Source organism: Hipposideros armiger, unplaced genomic scaffold (assembly GCF_001890085.2).
Source record: "Hipposideros armiger isolate ML-2016 unplaced genomic scaffold, ASM189008v1 scaffold_4, whole genome shotgun sequence".
Classification (NCBI taxonomy): Eukaryota; Metazoa; Chordata; class Mammalia; order Chiroptera; family Hipposideridae; genus Hipposideros; species Hipposideros armiger.
The window spans coordinates 7193674-7200650 of NW_017731354.1; positions in this window are offsets into that span (position 1 = coordinate 7193674).

Genomic DNA, 6977 nt, shown 5'->3' on the forward strand with positions numbered 1-6977 from the left:
CTCCATCTATTCATTGCTATAACTTGCTGCATTAATCCTATAATTTCTTTTTCTTTTTCTAAAATAAAGAAAAAGAAAAAATCTAAAGCAGGGACTCCATAGGAGTCCTACTCCACTGTGGTAGTAAGATAGAGTCCCACGTCAGAGTCGAATCCAGTAACCAAGGCTCACCAACTGCTGACAAATTGTGAGAGGGGGGTGGAGTGTGTGTGTGTGTGTGTGTGTGTGTGTGTGTGTGTGTGTGTGTGTGGAGAGAGAGAGAGAGAGAGAGAGAGAGAAGGGGGAGGGAGGGAGATGGGAGAGGAACATGATTTTTATTCTTTAATCAGAGAATAACCAGACTTTCTCCACCCCAAGTGAGTTTATATTTTAAGTTCTTAAGTAGTTGTTTTTTCTCAAATGCACAGACAAAGGTCAGAAGGAGGAAGACCTTGCTGAAGGCTGAAAAGAGAAGTCGGCTGGTGGACAGAGAGGCCTGCTCTCAGCCCAGGGGTCACTCTCCCAGGCCTCCACATCTCCCCCTCTTTGCCTTCCTCCTTCTCAGTCCTCACTCACAGGCTCCACTTTCCTCAGGAAGCCTGAGTGAAAAGCCCAGGATAAACAGCGCCATTCGGGAGACGCAGAAGGCCCGCGTCCCTTCGGCTGATCTCCTCCGACCTAGACAATGAGCAATGGTCAGAACAAGGCCCAGAACCACCTTCCTTCCTCCTTGGGGTGCAAGTCTGCAGAATGGAGAGAACACCGTATTGGGAGATTGGGTGCCCACGAGAAGACATTTAGAAGAGAAATAAATGAACCAAGTGGAGGTGGGACAGGTCAGCCGTGAGGAGCTAGGGAAACTGTGGCGTGAAGAAGAACAGTCTGCTAAGGCTACCAGACATAAAAGTGACACAGCAAAGAAAGCAATTTGGGGGGCAAGGGGGAAAGCAGTGAAGAACTCCAGTTCAGTTCTCATCATTCATCCCCTTGCTTGCACAATAAAATGCCAACTCTATAACATGGCCTGATCCTACATCACTGACCCCCACCCCCAATCTCTTCAGCCTCTTCCCTCAAAAGGCCCCCCTTACTCCTAGCTGCATGGGCCTTTGTTTCATTTCTCCAGCATGCTAGATGTACCAACATGCCTGCCTCTGAATCTTGCCATTTTCTCTGCCATGGCAGGCTCCTGCCCATCCTTCAAGTCTCGGTTCAAATGTCACCTCCTCCGAGAGGTCATCCTTGATCGACTTATCCAATACAGACATGCCCCTGCCCATCACCTTCTGACTCATTACTCTAGAATGTTCCCCTTCAGTACACTTCACACTAGCTAAAATCATCTTGTTTATGTTACTTCCTTCTTTTCGCTAACTTTGGGCTTTGTTCTTCTTTTTCTAGCTCTTTGAGGCATGAAGTTAGATTGTTTATTTTTGGCTCTCTCTTCTTTTATAATGTAAGCATTTGTTGCAATGAACTTCCCTCTTATTCACTAGCTTTTGCTGTATCCCATAAGTTTTGGTGTGCTGTGTTTTCATTTGTCTCAGGGTATTTTCTAATTGCCTTTTTTATTTCTTTTTTTGACCCAGTGGTTGTTCGAAAGTGTGCTGTTTAACTTCCACGTATTTGTGAATTTTCCAATTTTCCTTCTGCTATTGATTTCTGGTTTTAGTCTATTGTGGTCAGAAAAGATACTTGATATGATTTAAATCTTAACTTTGTTAAGCCTTGTGTTGTGATCTAACATGTGATCTGTCCTGGAGAGAGCTTTGTGTATGCTTGAGATGATGTGTATTCTGCTGTTGTTGGATGGAGTGTGTATGTCTGTATATGTCTGTCCATTTAGTCTATAGTGTATTTCAGGTCCTCTGTTTCCTTATTGATCTTGTGTTTGGATGTTCTATCCCTTATTGATAGTGGAATATTATATTCTCTTATTATTGTTGCATTGCTGTCTATTTCTCCCTTCAGTTCTGTCAATATTTGCTTTGTATTTTTAGGTGCTCTGATGCTGGGTGCATGTAGATTAATGAGAGCTATTATACCCCTGGGTGAATTAACCGTTTTATCATTATATATTGTCCTTCTTTGTGTCTTGTGACAGTTTTTCACTTATGTCTGATGTAGATATCACCACTCCTACTCTCTTTTGCTTACCATGATCCCATGATCATAGAATATCTTTTTCCATCCTTTCACTTTCAGCCTATATGTGTCCCTAAATCTAAAGTGAGTTTCTTATACACAGCGTATAGCTGGATCTTGTTTTTCCTTTATCCATTCAGTGACTCTATTCAAATCATGTTGTTCATGCCTTTGTTCACTTGTTTACTGTTTGTCTCTGTTCTAGAATGTTGGCTGTATGTCATTGTCTTATCTACTGCGTTGTACCCTCCCATGCCCAGCATCTAGCCTGGCACATAGTAGAAACTCAGCAAATACTTTTTGAATGAAAGAAAAATAAACACAGCCTTGGTGGAGAAAACAGTCATTAAATCATTATTTAATCAAATAAAATATTAATTGTTTTTTACAACAAATGTGTCCTTACTAAGTCTTCAGAGTTTGTGACTCATACAGCTTCACATCTTATGGGGCTGGTATTGGGTGAGGCCAGGAGGGGCAGTGTGAGAACGTGGGGGCGAGAAACCAATCTCAAACACACGGGTCAATTGCCCCAAGGGACCCTTCAGTATTCAAATATGCTGTTTGGTGGCATAGCGTTGAGGATGAGGACAGAGGTGTGAAACTGCTGGAGTGTAGTGATAATAAAAAGTAAAGCAACTTCTAGCCAATTTTATCATCGTTTCTAATTCCCCGTAGACTATGCCCCCTCCATGGCCTGTACTCTGGTGGACCACTCCCACCTCCACCCCACAACGGCCTTGGCACGTCACTGGGCTTTTTCCTCTGTGACTGAGCCCATTTACTGGGATAGTAAGTGTCCCTGAAGTCACCTAGGAAGGCAGCTCCAAGACAGCACACATGTCCATGTAAATGAGCGTGGTAAGTATTAGAGTCTTGACCCTGGCCATCGGGAATTCTTGCTCTCAGGCCACAAAAGCATCCAGATAATAGTTCTTTGCCTGCTAACTCCATGTCTTCCTGCCCCTGGCAGAAATCCCTTCTCTCATTCCAGCTACTCTCTGGAGGTCAGGAAGAGCTCTGTTTACCCGAGTCCATGAGCCCTGCCAACCAATGACTCATGGCTTCCCCAAATCCATGGACAAAGAGACAAATGGGGTGGGGGGTGGGGAGAAGGAGGGGGGTCTCTCCTTCACTATATGAGTCTCATGATGGAAAGAGACCTCAAGTTTAGTCTTATTTACCTCTCATCTCTATGCCAGCCCTTTCCACAGTCAACAACTTACGGCTATCAGGACATGGACAGTGCGGAGCTGAGTGACCTGCCATCTCACCGTCTTGCCACCGGACATCCATGCTCCAACTCCAATAGGGTTCTCTAGTCGCAACGAGGATCTACTCTTCGTGTTCCCTCCCCCTTGTTTCTTGAGCCCTCTTCTTCTGTTATCCCACTTAGCATTTTTGTTTGATTACTTTGCACTTAGTTCAAAAATATATTTCTTTGTGCATAAAAAAAACAAAAACATCACCCAGACACAAGTATGTGAACTACCTTTGGTGTCCATATTAAAAGACAGTTGGCATACAGCATTCTAAGTATGGCAAATAGGTTTGTCCCTGATGTCAAGTTTCCATTGTGTCATAGGGGCTGCCCATAGCATTATGTTGAGAAAGGTTCTAAGGTTTCATCTGAGTCCTGTGGCAAAGAGTGCTGCAATCAATTAGTAATGTCTGCCACAGGCTTAGACTAGAAGGGGGACAGCCCTGGTGCCATGTATTTGTCACCCCTGTTTACATGTATTTGTAAACCCTAGGCATTCACGAATTAAAAATTCATGGGTTCAGTTATTGCAGAGGAGTCCCCAGTGTTCCACAGCATGTAGTAATCTATATGTATTTTCTGTATGACTGGGGTTTGAGCCCTACATACTTGGTATCTAAAAACAAGTCACTGTACTGGGGAGTGGAGTGGAATTTCCTCACACCCACATTAGGAAAATACTTCGTGATGCTCAGCCCTCTTCACATGACCAATATTTTTACAGAAATTAAAACTTGTATTTTGTAATGGAAAAGTAATGTAAGCCCCACGCAGGGAGAAACCTTGACTGTCCTTGTTATCATTATATATCTGGTAACAAGTAGGTGCACAGAAAATATTTATTCAATGAAAGGAAGGCAGAGCGGGAGGGAAGGGAGCTGGAGAAAGGAAAGTAATTAAGTTGGTCCAGAAAGCATACGTTTGGGATAAAACAGAGAATGAAATGGCCCATATTTTTAGAATCATGAGGGGTTTAAGAGGTTTGTTTGTGAAGGGGAACATTATAAGTAAAGTGACATATGGGACAAAAAGCTCTTTGGTTCCAGCCCTACTCCTGCCAGAGCAGGGACTACGCATCTTTTATGGCTGAAGTCCCCACAGCATCTATCCCCTAGTAGGGTTTACTGTGCACTCGTGGAGATGAGAGGGGATTATTAAATCAGGATGCTACATTTCTAGGTCTCCGTAAGAAGGAGGCCGTCTTTCAGCCCAGGGCAAGAGGAAAAGGCTGGGAGCAGGGCTGGCCCTCCATTGGCCAGAGACATCTGAAAATGTGGTTGGGAGAACTGAAGAACTGAGATCACATGACCTAAAATCAGACATACTCTGGGTTTGGGTCTCCACGATACTATTTCCTACTCACGTGACTCTGAGGAAATTACTTCAGTCTCCTGAGCCTTGGTTGGCTCACTGATAGAATGGGAATAAAAACATTAAATAAGATAACGCACACACGGCATTTAGCTCAGGATTTGATGCATATTAAACAAGCCATAGGGCCGGCTGAGTGGCTCAGTTGGTTAAGAGCTCGCTCAAGAGTTTGAGCTCTGAGCAACAGCGGTTCAAGTCCAGCCCGAGCTGAGCAGCCACTGAGCTGCCAGTAGGTAGCAGGATGGCTCAGCTAAAAATAAAATAAAATAAAATAAAATAAAATAAAATAAATAAATAAACAAGCCATAAATGTTAGCTATTGTTACTATCACTTTTGTTGCTGTTATTATTACTCATGCCAAGATACCCATTGTAGAGTAAGTGCGCATCCGATGTTTTTTCCTGGGCTCCCTGTATTTTCCAGCTAACCTCCCAGTTAGACACAGCCGTGAGACTGGGTTCTGGACAATGGCCACTCCCGGGTCTCACTTACAACATCTCCCTCCATGCTCTGTGACTTCCTTCATCTTCCAGCCAGATGGAGGACTTGAAAGTCCTGAGGGATGGCAAAGCCACTGGATGGGGGGAGCCTCACCCATGGACGACTGTGTGAGGCAAAGACCCCACTCCCACCGTGCTGACCAACACTGCACAGGAACATGAACTAGAAATACGCTTTGACTCTCCTATGCCGATGAAATCGGTGGACTCTTTGTTATAGTCTCTTACCCTAGCTCACACACCATGCAAGTCTTCCAGACAATTTCTAAGGACTAACCGGAAGACACACATAAACACAGCTTCTCTGAAATTCCTCTTTCCCACAATTCACTTCCCCTGGGCCTTGGAACATGAATTCTAGCTGCTCGGTCAACCATGGCTGGAACCATTTTCTCCGTCTTCACTCATTCCTGGTGCTTGTTTCCTGGCCTAGAAGTGTGCGAGGGGCAGACGACTCCCTGGATTTATGTGCTCTATTGCCTGTATTAGTGAGGATGCCAGGCTGCAGCCATTCATCACCTACCGGCCCACCAGACAAAATGATTCACTCTAGACTTAAAGGTGGAAGCCGACTGAGTATTGTTTTAACTGGAGGGAGAGGCACTTCCATAAAGTGGCGAGAGCTTTATGACAGAAAGTTGTATTAATGACCCCACTTCACTGCTTATCAGGAGGAGGTCATATAATCCCCTTCCCGGAATTACATGCTGGCCAGTTCAGATAAATAACGCAGATCTCTGCCATTCATAATCCGAAATGTTAACAATTAATTTCTGCAATCAATCCTGAAGGGGGCTGGAAGCCTGAACCACTAGGCCCAGGCAGGCCCTGCTTGTCTGCTGGATTTCTCCTGAGTCAAAATGTAAACCTCAAACTTGTAACGAACTGTTGTCAAGACACAGCTGACTTAGGCAATCAAGATAACATTATTCAGCAATAACCTGGGTGAAACATATTCTAAGTGCGAATTAATAAGTCGGCTGACTCCAGGCCCCAGATGTTTCCCACTCTGGCAATATGCCCGAAGTGATGATAAGCAGATTTACATACTTAACTAATATGTTTATTTAAAGGAAATTTCCAAATCCAAAATAACATCCAGATTTCTTATTTGGCTGCAGATCAAAAGACATCCTATCAATAAAGACAGAATCCAGGATAAACCCTTTCAACATCTGCTTAAAACCAAACAACAGATTTGAGGGTTTTGGTAAAACTTAATTGCAGACAAATTTTACTGCCTCTTACATAAATATATATTTTCGTGTCCCTGGGGGTGGTTCTGACCTCACCAATCCTCGTGTTCACAATACACAACATTGTTCTTTGACCGGCACCAATAGTTCTGCCTTTACCAAGCATTCCTGTCTCAAGGTTTTCTTTCTGACTGAAGGATGAACGGGTTTCCTCCTGCCCATCAGGAAAGTCAAGCAAAAGTCAGGGGCCTGAGCTCCGAATTTGGAATGTTGTAAAAAAAAGAAAACCTGCTCCTCTACCAACCAGGAAGGACTTTGGTTTTCCATAATTACTATTAAGTGTTTATTGGGTCTCACTCTCCCTTCATTTTAGGAGGAGATTGTAGAAATAGGTATGCTCCTGGAGTGTCGACATTTTTTTTTCTTTCTGTTTTGTTGAGGATTCCCCCAGGGAGAGCTCAGTAACTCGATCAAAGTGTTAACAGATCTCTGTGCTTGTGAAGATGATAATAGAATGGGTGTTG